This window comes from Bidens hawaiensis, unplaced genomic scaffold (genome assembly GCF_021521415.1).
Source record: "Bidens hawaiensis isolate Kalapana, Puna unplaced genomic scaffold, B.hawaiensis_p1.1 tig00004748_1, whole genome shotgun sequence".
In the NCBI taxonomy this organism is placed as follows: domain Eukaryota; kingdom Viridiplantae; phylum Streptophyta; class Magnoliopsida; order Asterales; family Asteraceae; genus Bidens; species Bidens hawaiensis.
In genome coordinates, this window is record NW_027491294.1 from 366676 (window position 1) to 382222 (window position 15547).

Sequence of the window (15547 nt, forward strand, 5' to 3'; positions counted from 1 at the left end):
ACTATTTTCATGCTTCTGTTGCTACCATATACTAAGCTTCAATACCGGACAAAACAAAACACTATGTATTGACTTCCATGACATAGCTCCAATTCATCAAATATCCATATCCATAATTTTATGGTGTTCTAATTTTTCGCCATATTAGAATCCTTATAACAAGCATTTGCTTCGCATTTCCAAACGTTGTATCCAGTTTAATTCATAAAGACCCACTTAACCGCTTCCAAATGCTGGACTAGACATAAACCAACCAACAACACTTGTTGCAAAGACAACATCAAGGTTTGGTACTAATTTCGTATTAAGCAGAAGCTTAGCCTCTTGGATCTCAACAAGGGCAGGGCGCTTCCTCTATATCCGACAAACGATAATTGATTATTTTGTTTCCGCGTAGAAATGATAATCATCTCGGTTGTTATCAATTGACTATATGTAAGTCAGATTTATCCAGGCCCGGCTCTTGGGCTGTGCAATCCGTGCAAAAGCACGAGGCCCAAAAGTCCAAAGGGCCCAATGGTTTCTTAACTTCTGTATATATCATTGAGAGCATGAGGCCCAAACCCAATACAAGCTATTAATTCCGAAACACACACGTGTGAAAAAGAAAGTCCTTCTGGTTGGCTTTTTAGTCTTTTAAATTGAGTGTCTGAGTATAATAATATATATTATAATTTATAAATATATTAACATATATAAAATAGATTATAAAAAAAATATTATGGCGGGTTACAATCAGGTATATAATCGGGTACGTGGGTTATGTAATCGATAATCGGGTCGGGTAATCGAGAGCTTTGCTTCCCAAGATGTTAGGAGAGCCTCAATTGATCATTTTGATACACTACTTTTATTTAGTCTATTTTATAAAAATTGTATTTGTATTGTGGTTTTTTATATAGAATTGACGAGTTTATATGATAAGGAGGAGGCCCAAGTTTCATCTCGCAAGGGGCCTAAATTTTTTTTATCATTTTCAGAGACGGGCCTGGATTTATCAAAAACATGATGTTTATGATATTTGATGTACATGGTTGTAGGGATTGACCAAGTCTACAACCCGTAATTTTCAAACATGCCAAAGTGTATAGCATCGAAAAGTCATAAGTCAACTTGACCAAGTCTACATAATATCATTGTCCACTTACTTCTCGATTTGATCCTGTGGTTCATAATATTCTGCCCACTGGCCACTTCTCTATTTATCTCCCTCGCTAGTTTAATTTGAGCCACTGACGAGCTCACTTCAACGTACCCATCAAAGACTTTTAAAAAAATGAGGATCTTATGGTCAACTCTCACCGGTTTTCTCCTCTTCTTCTTCCTTTCCACTGCTCCGTCCACCGCGGAGATCAAATCGATCAAAATCCAATCCGATGATCGCCCTATGATCCTCTTCGAGAGGTTCTCATTCACACACACCGGTAACATCAGTGTCGCGATCTCAGCCGTGTCCGTCACCTCCATGGTATTATAACCCGATCCCACACGTCTAGCTTTCTTCCTCCTCTCGGAAGAATCACTCCCCCAAGTCCTCACTGAATTTCAACAAAACCCGAACTTCTGTGTTGTGGATTCCAAGTTCATTTCACGTCTTTTCACGTTCCGAGATCTTTCCCCTCCGCCTAGCTCTTCATTTCGCAAATTGTACCCTGTGAACTACCCAAGCGAGTACTCACTCTTCTTCGCCAACTGCAACCCTGACTCACTAGTCACCATGGACGTCCATACTTAGCTGTCCAATCATGATGGCGCTACAAATAACTATCTATCACCCGGGCTTACACAGCTTCCGTCTTTATACTTCATCTTCTTCGTACTTTATCTGTGTTTCCTAGGGTGTTGGATTTATGTGTGCTTTAGAAACAAGCGATCTGTTCACCAGCTTCATTTAGTAATGGGCGTGTTGCTTATTATGAAAACGCTTAGCTTGTTCTCTGCTGCTGTCGATAAACATTACGTGAAGGTTACAGGTACTTCTCATGAATGGGATGTTTTGTTTTACGTATTTGAGTTTATGAATTCCGTGCTTTCGTTCGCTGTGATCGTGTTGATCGGTGCTGGATGGCCGTATCTGAAACCCTTCTTGTTGGAAAAGGAAAAGAAGGTTTTGATGATTGTGATCCCGCTTCAGGTTTTGGCTAACGTGGCGTCCATAGTGATAGGTGAAACCGGTCCTTTTATTGAAGACTGGGTGATATGGAATCAAGTGTTTTTATTAGCAGACTTTATCTGTTGTTGTGTGGTCATCTTACCCGTTGTGTGGTCGATCAGGTCGTTTGTGAGAACTGATGCGAAAGATGCTAGAGATAATTTGAAAGAATTTAAGGTGTTCTGTGTTGCGGTTATTGGTTATTTGTTGTTCACGAGGATTGGTGTTTTTGCACTGAAGATCTTTGTAGTTTATAATGATCAATGGGTGTGTAGTGCAGCAAAGGAAATAGCCAGTATTGTGTTCTATTTGGTGATGCTTTACATGTTCAAGCCTGTTGAGGACTTTGTTCTTAATGATGGAGGTGATTATGAAGAAGCTGCTGAGTTGGTTAAGGGATGAAGAATTACAGCTTTGCGTTGTGTTCGATTTCGTGATTACTATCTTTATATTAGATGCATAAAATTGTGTCTAGCTATATTGTTATGATAGTATATTGAGGATGGTTCTGATTAGAATAATAATGATAATTGATAACATAGTCATCTCATTCCTAAAAAGAGTATTCATTATTATTGTAAGTTTGTAACAAAATTTTGTTCATATTTTAGCATGCTAGAGTATTATTGACCATCTACCGTAGCAGATCGGGATGTGCTAAGAAAATTGTTGAAACTTTAAAGAGTCGGCCTGTATGCTATGTAGCCTTGTCTAAAAGTAAAAAACGAAGATAGCTTCTTGAAGGCGCTTGCAAACCAGCCAATTAGTGTTGCCATATTAAAGCCTCGGGTCGTGATATTCAGTTCTATGGTGGGGTAAAGTCCGTAACTGTAAGGCCCCGTTACCGGTATCTCACATTTGGACGTTGGATTTACTCATTCACATAGTTCTAGTCATCAGAGTTAATAAAAACATTCGCGGAATATAAAAACTTTCATAAACATTACATTAATCCATAAATTGTCTTAGTATAAACACCTTGTCTTTCAAAATAACATAATATTAAACATAAACGTCTTCTGATGCCAGCCTCTTATTCAATACCAACGTGTTCCCTTCAAGCGAGCTGTCTCATTCTACTCACCTGCGTGCATACTAAAATTCAGCTACGCTGAGTGAGTTCTAGTTAATAACATAACATACTTTACATACATACATACGTACTTTCATTCATACTTTCATAATTCAAATTCTACTTTACTCTATTATATTCTGCCTCAGATATTATTAGGGTCTGGTCCCTTTTTCTGCCTTGGATATTATTAGGGTCCAGTCCCTTTTCTGCCTCGGAAGTTATCAGGGTCTGTTCCCTTTTCTGCCTCGAGATTATTAAAGGGCTCGGTCCCTTTTCCGCCTTGGATGTTATTAGGGTCCCGTCTTTTTTCTACCTTTCTATCTCTTACTTTTATTCATAACATACATACATATCATTCATAGTCCATACATAACATTATAACTTAACAATGCGTGCAATATCCGAAGATCGTTCACGTACCGACAACCATTCATTCTTACTTTTCACATAATCACATAAGACATACACTTATCACTTAGGATAAATGTATTAACAGTCACATTGAGTATGCACACAGCCCCGAAAACATAACACAGAAATGGGGCTAGAAACTCACATGAATGCGGTTACGTTCACCGTTAATCGTAATCCCTTTCTTTAGCTGTGCACGGCTAACTGTATAATATTTACATGTATCAATTAACTATCGCTACTCATATCGTATTTCTATCTTTATATAACCCACAACGAACGGGGGTCCGGGGGCAGCGCCCCTGGCAGCGGGGTTCTAGGGGCGGCAGCCCCTAGCGGGGTCCTAGGGGCAGAGCCCCTGATTTTCATTAACTGTCTTAACACATTTTCCATTAACATTTTAAGTTATTTTCTAAGTTGGGCTTGCTTGTTAAGTTTAATATAATGGGCTAGTTTGTCTAAATTGGATATGGGCTTAACATTTGTGGGCTTAGTTAAATCAGGCCCAACAGAACTGGATGGCCGAAAACTCAAGGCAGAGAACCTTGATTTGACCGAGAACCTGTGTTTTCGGCCGAAAACCCGTGTTTTCGGCTGAGAACCCTGACCGAGAACACATAGACCGAGAACCCGTTCTGGCCGAGAACACATGGTCACCGAGAACTCTCGTGTTAACTGCCTGTTGACCGAAAACCATGAGGTTTGACCAAGGATTCTCAACCTTGGCCGAGAACCCCCAGCTCAACCCATTCTTCAGCTCAACTTTCTATCTTTTATTCCATTTTAGGCTCAATAACGGCTAACGGTCCAAGATTGCTCTTTTAGCTACATTACACCACCATTTCTAACTGTTTTGACACCTCCTAACCCCCACGGCTCAAAGTCTAGCTCGTTATTGCCATAAAGCTTGAGCCTTTAAGCCTAAAAGTTCTTTAAGCTAGTTATAGGGTTTTATTCATGAACCGTATCTAACCATGAGCCTTTTCATCCATTTTTATCATCAAGTTTGCTACTTTATGAACTAACTAGACCCGATCTACTCTAGGTTTGAATTTCATGATTATTCGTTCATAAAAACGTAACCTTTAAGATCAAGAACATACCTTTATGATGTTTCTAGGTCACGGCTAGCTTTGATTATGAGCTTGGATCGTTTTTCTAGCTTAAGTGAGGATGATAAACCAAAGACCTATGCTCGTTTGATCTTGGATCTCGTTTCCTTCTCTTGCGGCCGAAAATGGAAAGGTTGTGTGTGTTTGGGAGGTGTAGGGAGAATAAGATGGATGTAAATGGAAAGATTTAGGGTTTAAGGGGTATTTATACTCCCTTAAGCCCATGGACCTAAGGCTCATCTCTCCTTTTCTAGTCCATGATTAATTCCTCTAATTTAGCCTACTTATCTTTCCCCCTATTATTATTATTTTATTTACCATCTTAAGTAAACTTGTCCACCATAAGAGATAATATATAAAATATTATTTATTGAAATTTTGGGATGTTACAGTAACAACCCAAATTTATGAAGTGACCAACAATAGCTTAAACAATAGTTAACACGGTTCAGATTACATTCAAACTCAAAAAAATCAACTGATAAATATGTAGTCAAGAAGGGTCTCAATGAACCCCCCATGTAGATTTGGTTTTGCAATGTAATACTTTGCATCCAGAATAAGATTGTCATTTTTAAAATATGTAACTTTTTATGTTGATGCAAAGGAGGGCAACACTGTAATGTTAAGAAAAGCAAAAATCGACATGTACAAAGGGTCGACAAGACTTGCAGTGGAAAAATGGAGGCGTATTGAGGTAATATATTGAACCAGTTGTGTTGTCTGTTATGGAAAACAACAATCTGTCACTTATCGAGTATGAACTCATCACGGTTGAAGAGTGAGAGTTTACCCTTTTACCCCTGCCATCGACTCTTATTCTAGCTAGACGCAAGTGTTCGATTTTGCATTAACGGGTGATTTTATTTACCACTTACTGTAAGTTTTCTTACCCATTTTGTTTTTGAAGTTACAAGAGGCACTATCATTAGTAGTAGTTATCGATTGAGTACGTATTATAAGTTAGATTTATCAAATACAAGATCTGTATTTATCAACTCTACTTCCTATATTTAATGTACATGGTTGGCGTGATTGACCCTCCAAATCCAACCCAAACTTCACGTCAGAAATCCCAAAATTTTCATACATGACAAAATATCATTGTCCACACACTTCGATAACCAACCTATGATCCTCTTCGATAAGTTCTCGTTCACCATGGACGTCCAAACATATATGTTCAAACATGATGCAGCTACAAATAACTATCTATCACCCGGGCTTACACAGCTCCCGTTTTTATACTTCATCTTCTCCCTACTTTATCTTTCTTTTATATGGTTTTGGATTTATGTGTGCTCTAGAAACCGGCGAGCTGTTCACCAGCTTCATTTATTAATGGGCGTGTTGCTTATTATGAAAACGCTTAGTTTGTTCTGTGCTGCGGTGGATAAACATTTAATCAAGGTTACAGGCACTTCTCATGGATGTAATGTTTTGTTTTACATATTTGAGTTTATGAATTCCGTGCTTTCATTCACTGTGATCGTGTTGATTGGTTCCGGATGGCCGTATCTGAAACCGCTCCTGTTGAAAAAGGAAAAGAAGGTTTTGATTATCGTGATCCTGCTTCAGGCTTTGGCTAACATAGCGTCCGTTGTGATCGAGGAAACCGGACTTTTTATTGAAGACTCGGTTATGTGGAACCAAGGGTTTTCTTTAGCAGACTTTATCTTTTTTTGTCCCGTCATCTTGCCCGTTGTGTGGTCGATTGGGTCGTTCTTGAGATTTGATGCGAAAGATGCTAGAAATAATTTAAAAGAATTTAAGGTCTTCTGTGTTGCGGTTATTGGTTATTTGTTGTTCACGAGGATTGCTGTTTTTGCACTGAAGATCTTTGTAGTTTATAAGGTACAGTGGGTGTGCGTAGCAGCGGAGGAAGCTGCCAGCATTATGTTCTATTTGGTGGTGTTTTACATGTTCAGACCTGTTGGGGACTTTGTTCTTGATGATCGAGGTGATTATGAAGAAGCTGCTGAGTTGGTTAAGGGATGAAGAATTTCAGCTTTGCTTTGTGTTTGATTTTGTTAGGTTAATTTACTTTAATATTTGGTTTATAAAATAATGTTTATATTAATATTAATATATAAACCATTTTTAATCTAATTAATCGATTTCTCATTAAACTCAAAACGGTTATAATAAAGTGATAGGCAAACAGGGTTCTAAAGTGGGACCGGGTGGCGTCTACGGTTTAGTGCAAAGAGCAGTGTACTTTGCTAAGGACAAGTTCAAAGCCAATAAAAAGTAAATCTTTGACTTGTCAACTCTACAATTTTGACTTCTATAAGTTAAAACATATATACACTTATTCATTTACAACATTCTTTTCTTCGGATGCAAATGAGTTATTTTGAAAATGTCTGGCTCAGCCTCACAGTACTGTTGCTGCTCTATTCATCAGTTCTGATTTTAGTAATTTTTAGCCATTGGCGTTTGGTCAAACCACTAGCAAGTGTTATAGTTTAGTAATTATTTCATAACTATTTAATAGATTTCATGACATTGACTATTCGGCCACCAGGCTATTTCAAATCTACAAAAAGGCACTAAAGGCACTTCACTAACATATAATATTCAATACAGTACATAAAAGGATTGATAAACTAACAAAAATGAATACCGTGTTGCAAGTTGTTACCGCCACTACAATGCGTGTGTTTCATACTAGTATAAGAGTAAACAGACATCACCAGATAGAACCCAAGTTAAGATCCTCAATATGCAAATTCAAAGCTAAATTTTTATTTTTATTTTTCACTAAGAATTATACTTCATAGAAACATCCAAACAATTTACAATGAAGTGGCAGGTAAGCGGGTAACAAGCGGCGCCGCAACCCCCTTTTGGATAGCAAACCCAATCCGACTAAAAACAAAGTTTCGATTCTTATGGGCTGATACGTTACTATACACAACTTTCTAAACCCTATTCAAAAGGTCCACGGCATCCGGAGCTAAGAAACCAAAAGTGTCAAAGACGAAGGGAATAAACACGTGTTGATTCTCCAAACAAGCTCTCTCGTGTTTAGATGCTAAATTATTCATCCCTTGACCATCTCAGGAGCTTCATCATATTCACCTCCAGTGTCAAGAACCAAATCCTCAACCGGACTAAACAAGTAAAACACTACCAAATAAAACACAATCCTGGCTATTTCCTCTGCTGCACTACACACCCATTGATCCTTATAAACTGCAACTATCTTCAGTGCAAAAACACCAACGGTAGAGAACAACAAATAACCAATAACCGCGACACAATACACCCTAAACACTTTCAAATTCCTTTCACCTTTCTCATCAGTCCTGGAAAACAACCCGACCGACCACACAATGGGGAAGATAGCAGCGCAACAACAGATGAAGCTTGACAACAAAAACACCTGGTTCCAAGTCACCCAGTACGTGTTTGTAATTAGGGCCGGTTTCACGGATCACTATAGATGCTACATTAGCCAAAACCTGAAGCGGGATCACGATCATCAAAACCTTCTTTTCCTTTTCAAGTAAGAACGGTTTCAGGTACGGCCATTTTGCACTGATCAACACGATCACTGTGAACGAAAGCACCGTATTTAGAAACTGGAATATGTAAACCGAAACAATATTCCATCTGCTAGGAGAACCTATAACTTTCACATAAAATTATCCTCCGACTCACAGAATAAGCTAAGCGCCTTGGTCATAAGCAAGGCGCCGATTAATAAATGAATCGGGTGGACAGTTCTTTGTCTATGAAAGCACAAATATATCCAAATAGCAAAACCGCACTGATAAATAATGAAGAAGATGTAGTATAGAGACGGGAGCGGTCTAAGCCCGAGTGATAGATAGTCCTTGGTAGCTCCCTCATTATTGAACAGCTCTATGTGGACGTCCATGGAGACGAGTGATTCGGGTTGGCAGTTTGCGAAGAAGAGCGAGTACTCATTGGGGACCGGTGACGGCTTCCCTTAAAATTCTAAATTCTCCGGTGGATTAAATGGTTAGCTTAGACTGAATACAAAGATTGCTTAGTTTACAATAACATTGAGATGGGAGACGAATTTGAACCGTTGTAACAAATGGTTAAGACGGAGTGGACAACGATACTTTGTTGGAATTGCATGGACTGGTCTATGTGACTTAAGAATTATCGATTGGTATATATATACCTTGTAGGTATGTTTGGAGATTTAAGGTTTCGGACATGAAGCTTGGTTTGGAGGTTCAATCCCGACATCCAAATCGACAACGCCTAAACAATTGTCATGACTTCTTCTCATGAAATTATTATTAAGTATTGTTTGGACGTCACATGTCTCAACAAGGAAGACAAACACATATGGTGTCGCCTCACAAGAAAAGCAACCATTGGCGGGACAGCTCCTATCTCTATACTTCATCTTTTTCCGTACTTTATCTATGTTTTCTAGCGTTTTGGATCTCTATGTGCTTTAAAAACAAGCAATCTGTTCACCAGCTTCATTTATTAATGGGCATGTTGCTTATTATGAAAACGCTTAGCTTGTTCTCAGCTGCGGTCGATAAACATTACGTGAAGGTTACAGGTACTTCTCATGGATGGGATGTTTTGTTTTCCATATTTGAGTACATGAATTCCGTGCTTTCATTCACTGTGATCGTGTTGATCGGTTCTGGATGGCCATATCTGAAACCGTTCCTGTTGGAAAAGGAAAAGAAGGTTTTGATGATTGTGATCTCGCTTCAGGTTTTGGCAAACGTAGCGTCCATAGTGATAGGTGAAACTGGTCCTTTTATTAGCAGACTTTATCTGTTTGTTGTGCTGTCGTCTTACCTGTTGCTGGTCGATGAGGCCGTTTTTGAGAACTAATGCGAAACATGCTAAAAATAATTTGAAAGAACTTAATGTGTTCTGTGTTGCTATTAAGTGGTTAAATAACGCTTGTTTTTGTTTTAGCAATCTGCTGCATCCAGAATAATAATAAGACATATAACATATTGGTTTTTGAAGCACACAGAGTTTGATGGTTAATAAATGAACAAATGAAGTTGGTGAACATATTACCGGTCTCAAAGCACACAACTGAACAAAGATAAACAAACATATATGAACAAACGTACGTAAATGAACACATCCAAACAAACAACTATAAAACATTAAATGATTTATCCAATGTTTCAAGCTAAAATGAACCTAAACGAAACGTTCTCAAACATAAATGAACAAACAAAACATGTGTTCATATTCATTCGTGTTATTAAATGAACAAACGTAAAAGACTTCCCATGGACAGTTTATGAACAAGTTCACTGAACGTTCGGTTCATTTACAGGCCTAGTAGCTCCCTAAGCCCGAATGATATATAGTTGTAGCTCCTTGTTCATTAAACAGCTCTGTGTGGACGTCCATGGTGACGAGTAATTCAGGTTGGCAATTGGCGAAGAAGAGTAAGTACTCATTGGGGTTGATCACAGGGTACGAATGGTTGAAGGACCGTTGAGGAGAGAGATCTTGGAAAGTGAAAAGAAGTGAGATGAACCATGAATCCAAGACGCAGAAACCCGGGTTTTGTTCAGCTTCATGCAGGACTTGGATCATCGATTCTTCCGAGACAAGGAAGAAACCTTGGCGTGAGGGATCAGGTGGCGACTTCGTTTTGGAGGTGACCGACACGTTAGAGACGGCCACAGTGGCACGACCAGTATGTGTGAATCCGAACTTATTGAAGAGGATTGCAGGTCGGTTATCGGATCGGATCTTGATCGATTTGATCTCCGCGGTGGGCGGAGCAGTGAAAAGAACGAAGAGGAGGAGAAAACTGGTGATAGTTTCGAACAAAATTCTCATTTTTTAAATTCTCTAAAATAGTTGGATTGCAAGCTTAGACTAAAATAGAGATGTTAGGATAAATGGTTAATGGTTAAGACGGAGTGGACGAGGATACTTTGTCTGGATCTGCATGGGTTGGTCTATGTATGACTTATGAAATTATCGATTTTGTCATTATGTTTTGAGATTTAAGGTTTCGGACATCAAGTTTTGGAGGGTCAATTCCGCCACCCAAATAGACAACTCATAAACAATTTTCATGAAATTATTATCATCAAATATTAATGTTTGGTGTCTCAACAACTGAACAAGGGACAACTATAGATACTAGTTATTATGAGTCTACTAGTTAAGTTGTATTGGGCCTACTTGGTTATGTTGGGCCCATTCCTCATTTATTGGGATTGTGATGGGTCTGCTACTCTGCTTAAACAACTCTCGGGCCCATTAAATGGTAATGGGTCGGCCATGATATTCGGCCGAACCTAGTGGACCTAGCCCATGCTTGGTTATATTAGTAGTAGAATGAATAGGCTCTAAAATCAAAAGTTTTCTAGTGAGCGTCAAATAAAATGTTTAAATCCGACCTCAAATTTTGCGGGTTTACACTTGGAATCGACTGTATAACTTTTGCTATTTTTAACTATTTCATTTTGAAGAATATGAAGTTTATGTATATGTATTATATTCATGATCCATCTTTGTCATAATATAGAAAAAACTCATCTTAAGAGGATCGTCTCAAGCGGCACTTCGTTGGGGGGGGGGGGGGGGTGAAACGAGAAATAGAATGGCCTTCGATGATATGGTGGAAAAACAACATATCATCGAAAAAAGCGTGGATGAAGAGCTGCTCATAGGTGATTTTCGTAGAGATCACATGGAAAGCAGAGGTAGTGGCCTTAACATGCAATATCCAAGTTTAAAGTATCGAAGACTCAAAGTCTAGTGACATTATTAATGAAGCAGTAGTTCAAGATGCAAAATGATCGATCGTTGGTAATTTAGTTCAATTAGGAGAAGCAGGCCATTTTTTTATATTTTTAGTTAGCAAAAAAAAAATGTTAATTAGTGGTTTATTAAAGTTTAGTCGTATACTATGAACCAAATGTGCTTTCTGTAATTGTTTTTATTGTTTTCTGTAATTCAAAAGACAAATTCCTTTTCATGTTTAAAATCTTAATTTGAAAGGTTTCACGGTGAGCCATTATTAAGGCTTTAGGCATGCTAAACAAGCTTTGACAAACAACTTGTGTCATTTTTAAAGAAAGTCATAAGATTGTATAAATTATAGTGTGTAGTTTGTGTATCGAAGACTTTAAAATACGTTTGACTTCTCAAGAATATTCTTCCAACCAATTAGTTAGTTACATATACTGATATACCCTATATTTCGTTGTTTTGTTTGACTTGATTTTGTTGATTAGATACAATCAATTATGCAACGAAAAATAAATAGAAAAGATTCTAAATAAATATTACTAAAATAAAATAGGTATAAAAACTTATTAGATTTTATAAAACATTAAACGGTTATATAAAACTATTTACCAATGTGGTGTTGCTTCAAAGTATTTATCAATTAAGTGTTTTTGGATTTCTCTCTCTTAAAATCATTAGATAGCTTTTAACTTTAACAAAACCAACTTTTATTAACAAAAACAAACTATTTTAATATTTTGAAAAGCTGATTTTGAATTTTATTAAATAATTATGTTTTTTTTTCTTTTATTGATAATTATGTATTTTATATAATAAAAATAACATATAATATATATATATATATATATATAAATATAAAATAACAAAAATAACACATAAAATATGCCTTTCGATCTTTATAAATAAAACAAATATAATAAATATAATGTAATGTATTCTATTGTTTATAAATTTATATGTTATTGGATAACATATAACTTTTTAAACAAACGAGTTTTAATATTTCAAGAAATTCTTTTTTTTATTAAATAAAATTGTATCTCTACGTGTTTTTGTTTGCAGGTCTTACATTTTAAAAAGATTCTTTTAATCATATTATTCTTAGTATTAGAAGGGTTTGTAAAAAGATAATGCATATGAAGAATACACTAATATTAAAAATCCACATAGTAAATAAGTTAAATGAACAATTGGCATATATATTAATTAATATATGGCATGTTTACAATTACAATTGCATATATATAGTGGACATATCACACCTATATCCGTACTATTCTATTTGTGGTCCTATGGGAGGGACCATTCCATGCCGCTATATTGGTATATTCAACCAACTAGGGGGCTTGTAGAGATAGCACGTCAATTAACAAATTGATAAAGGATCTGTATGGTTGTTATATACGATTGTCCTTTTGTCTAGATGCAGTTCTTCCTTTATCAGTTTGTTTATGGGTCCCATTTCTGTATCAACTGGCTTTTTTTTATTTTGTCTTTTTGTTGGGCTTTGTTTGGAGTTACCAAGCTGTTATTTTTAATTTTACCCACTTCGAGATATTTTTACAACCCTGCTTTTGATTTTTTTTTATCTGACAACTCGCTAGGCGAATTGCTTCGTCATCACTTTGAAAATACAGCTAGCGGTTGTAGGCTATCATTTGTTTTGTTTTCTTCTTTATTACTCCTTTTCATCTGTTCATTTTCACATTTCATGTGTCTTCCGTCCAAATATCTTCCTTTCTTCTTTTTTGTTAATATGTTCGTGTTTTAAAGAATGAGTTTAATATCCCTTGGGATTTGAAACCGCTTATACTGAAACCTGAAAACCGATCTATCCTTTTCACAGAGGCACGTTTTCTCTCGATGTTAACAACCTTAATGTTCTTTCATATACACATTTCTCAATGTCATCATTTGGCTATTGCTCGAGGGACCCATTTTAAAATCCTCTGTGATCTTTGGATAGAACTCCCTGCTTAACCCATTTTAGGACTTTTTATCGTTTATTTATTTTTGAGAAACAACATAATGTCATCCTTGTTACTCATTCCCCCACTAATATTCATAGTTGGAAGAATCCGTTTCTTTTTCTTGAGGATCCTTGCCTTCCAAAACACATTAATACATTCTCTTGATGAGGTTGTCACAGACAATGCTCTTAACAAATCTGAAATATACCAGGGCTTTTTTGGACTTGTTGAAGGCAAATCTCCATGATCTAAAAGCCTATCTCAAAGATGTTGTTATGAGCTCGTTTAAGTAGGATTTGGTTTAATGAGGATACTATTCCTACCACAGTCATATATGATCATGGTAAGATTTATGTTTTTATTTTACTTTCTTTTCCTTTTCTTATATGCTTATCTTGTTTTGTTGCTTGTCTTTTGTTTTGTTACCATAGATGGATCTTCGCTCAGTCTGAGGTTAAAGAGTGTCAATAATGTGAAAGTCAGAGAAGAGCCTTTGGTTGAAGGCGATGCTTCATTTCTGGAGTAGACAAAAAGCCTACCAATCACCTTGTACAATGGTTGTATTTCTTCCCGCCTTGTTGCTAAAGGCTCCACAAGTGTTTGTTAATGATACTTCAAAATTCATGGTTCTACCTATTCATGTTGCCTCTAATCATACGACAGTGGACTTAATGGGTGATCCTTTCTTACCAACTGATCACAAGTGACAACTCTTTTTGAGACAGGCTGAACTTTAAGTGATTATGAAGCCACTATTTTTGATACGTCCTTTTGTTTTGGCTAAAAAGATGCTTTAGTGAATTTGCTTCAAAGACTACAACTTTCTAGGATGCTTCAAAACATGTTGCTCTTTCTAAGAAAGTGGTTGTTGCTTTTGCCTTACTTGCCTATGATGAAGATACTTTTGATATGTGTCTTTGATTACCTTATGATTTTCTCGCAATTGCTAGTTCTGTGATCAATTAGCCCTTCTTGTCAATCGGTGCTCAGCCCAGTATCTGTAGGTTCTCAGCCGGATCTACACGGAAGTATCTCGTTCTACGTAGGTGCGAAATCCCTACGTAAGACGATACGAGCGTTAGATACGATATACGTTAAAACCAAGCACAAATACACGTTACAATACTCAAAAGACACGTTGTATTGCAACCCTTCAACACGTGATGTTCAATCACAATTACACGTTCTCCAAAATTAACTGTTTCATACAACCCGTAACATATGTATATATATGTTACGACAACTTCGCCTAACAGACTAGGCGAAGTTGTCAATAACTTTGCTTGTCCACAAGTTCGCTTATATCAGGCGAACTTGTGAGACAACTTATCTAAACTAAAACAAACTAACACGATTACAGACACAAACATAACACTAGATACTGAACTACTGACATCATGTACCAACAGACTCCCCATTGGCAATAGCTTCATATCTCTATCTTTAATCACGTGTCTGGTAATCTCAAAATCTTGTATCTCCCGTCTTCAAGCATGAACTCCCTGTCTTACACAGACAGAGACAACTCTCTGGTATTTCTTGGCTTCTTCTTTCCATGCAGGAATATAAAATATCTTTTTCTCGTTCAGCACCTGCAAGTCAGCTTGGGACAAATTCACCAAGTGCATAGGATCATACACTCTCAGCACCTCTTGTTCATCTTCATCCTCCATAACCGCTTCAGCTGTTTGACTGTCGACATACCACCATTTCAGATCCTTTAGGACATCCTTGGGCATTTGTTTCATCGGCACTTCTTTTAAACACCGGATAGGCTTATACTTCATTACCATCCAAGGTTTGCCATCAGCTCTCATTCCTCTGTCTTTATCTTCAACAAGCTTCCCTTTCTGCGGCTTTAACAACTCGAACTTTTTCTCTTTTATACTTTCTTTCCACACGATCTTTCCAATAATCCTAGCCATATTATCATCACCCCTGTTTATCAACCCCAACTTGGCCAAATCCTTCACCTCACACTCAGGCAAGGTATTCAACGATCTCAACAACATCTTGAAGTACTGAATCCCATCGTAACGTTTAATCACAAATAGCCTCAACTGCTCATCATATAACCAGCATATAA

The 15547-nt window shown here is 37.1% G+C and overlaps 3 pseudogenes; 2 read left to right on the plus strand and 1 right to left on the minus strand.

The window, feature by feature from the left end:
- The first annotated feature begins 1146 nt into the window (after window positions 1-1146).
- Window positions 1147-2689, plus strand: LOC143627886 (protein CANDIDATE G-PROTEIN COUPLED RECEPTOR 7 pseudogene; annotated as a pseudogene).
- Window positions 2690-5872: 3183 nt separating this feature from the next.
- On the plus strand, window positions 5873-6818 carry LOC143627936 (protein CANDIDATE G-PROTEIN COUPLED RECEPTOR 7 pseudogene; annotated as a pseudogene).
- Window positions 6819-7792: 974 nt separating this feature from the next.
- LOC143627887 (protein CANDIDATE G-PROTEIN COUPLED RECEPTOR 7-like) lies at window positions 7793-10567 on the minus strand (annotated as a pseudogene).
- Window positions 10568-15547: the final 4980 nt, after the last annotated feature.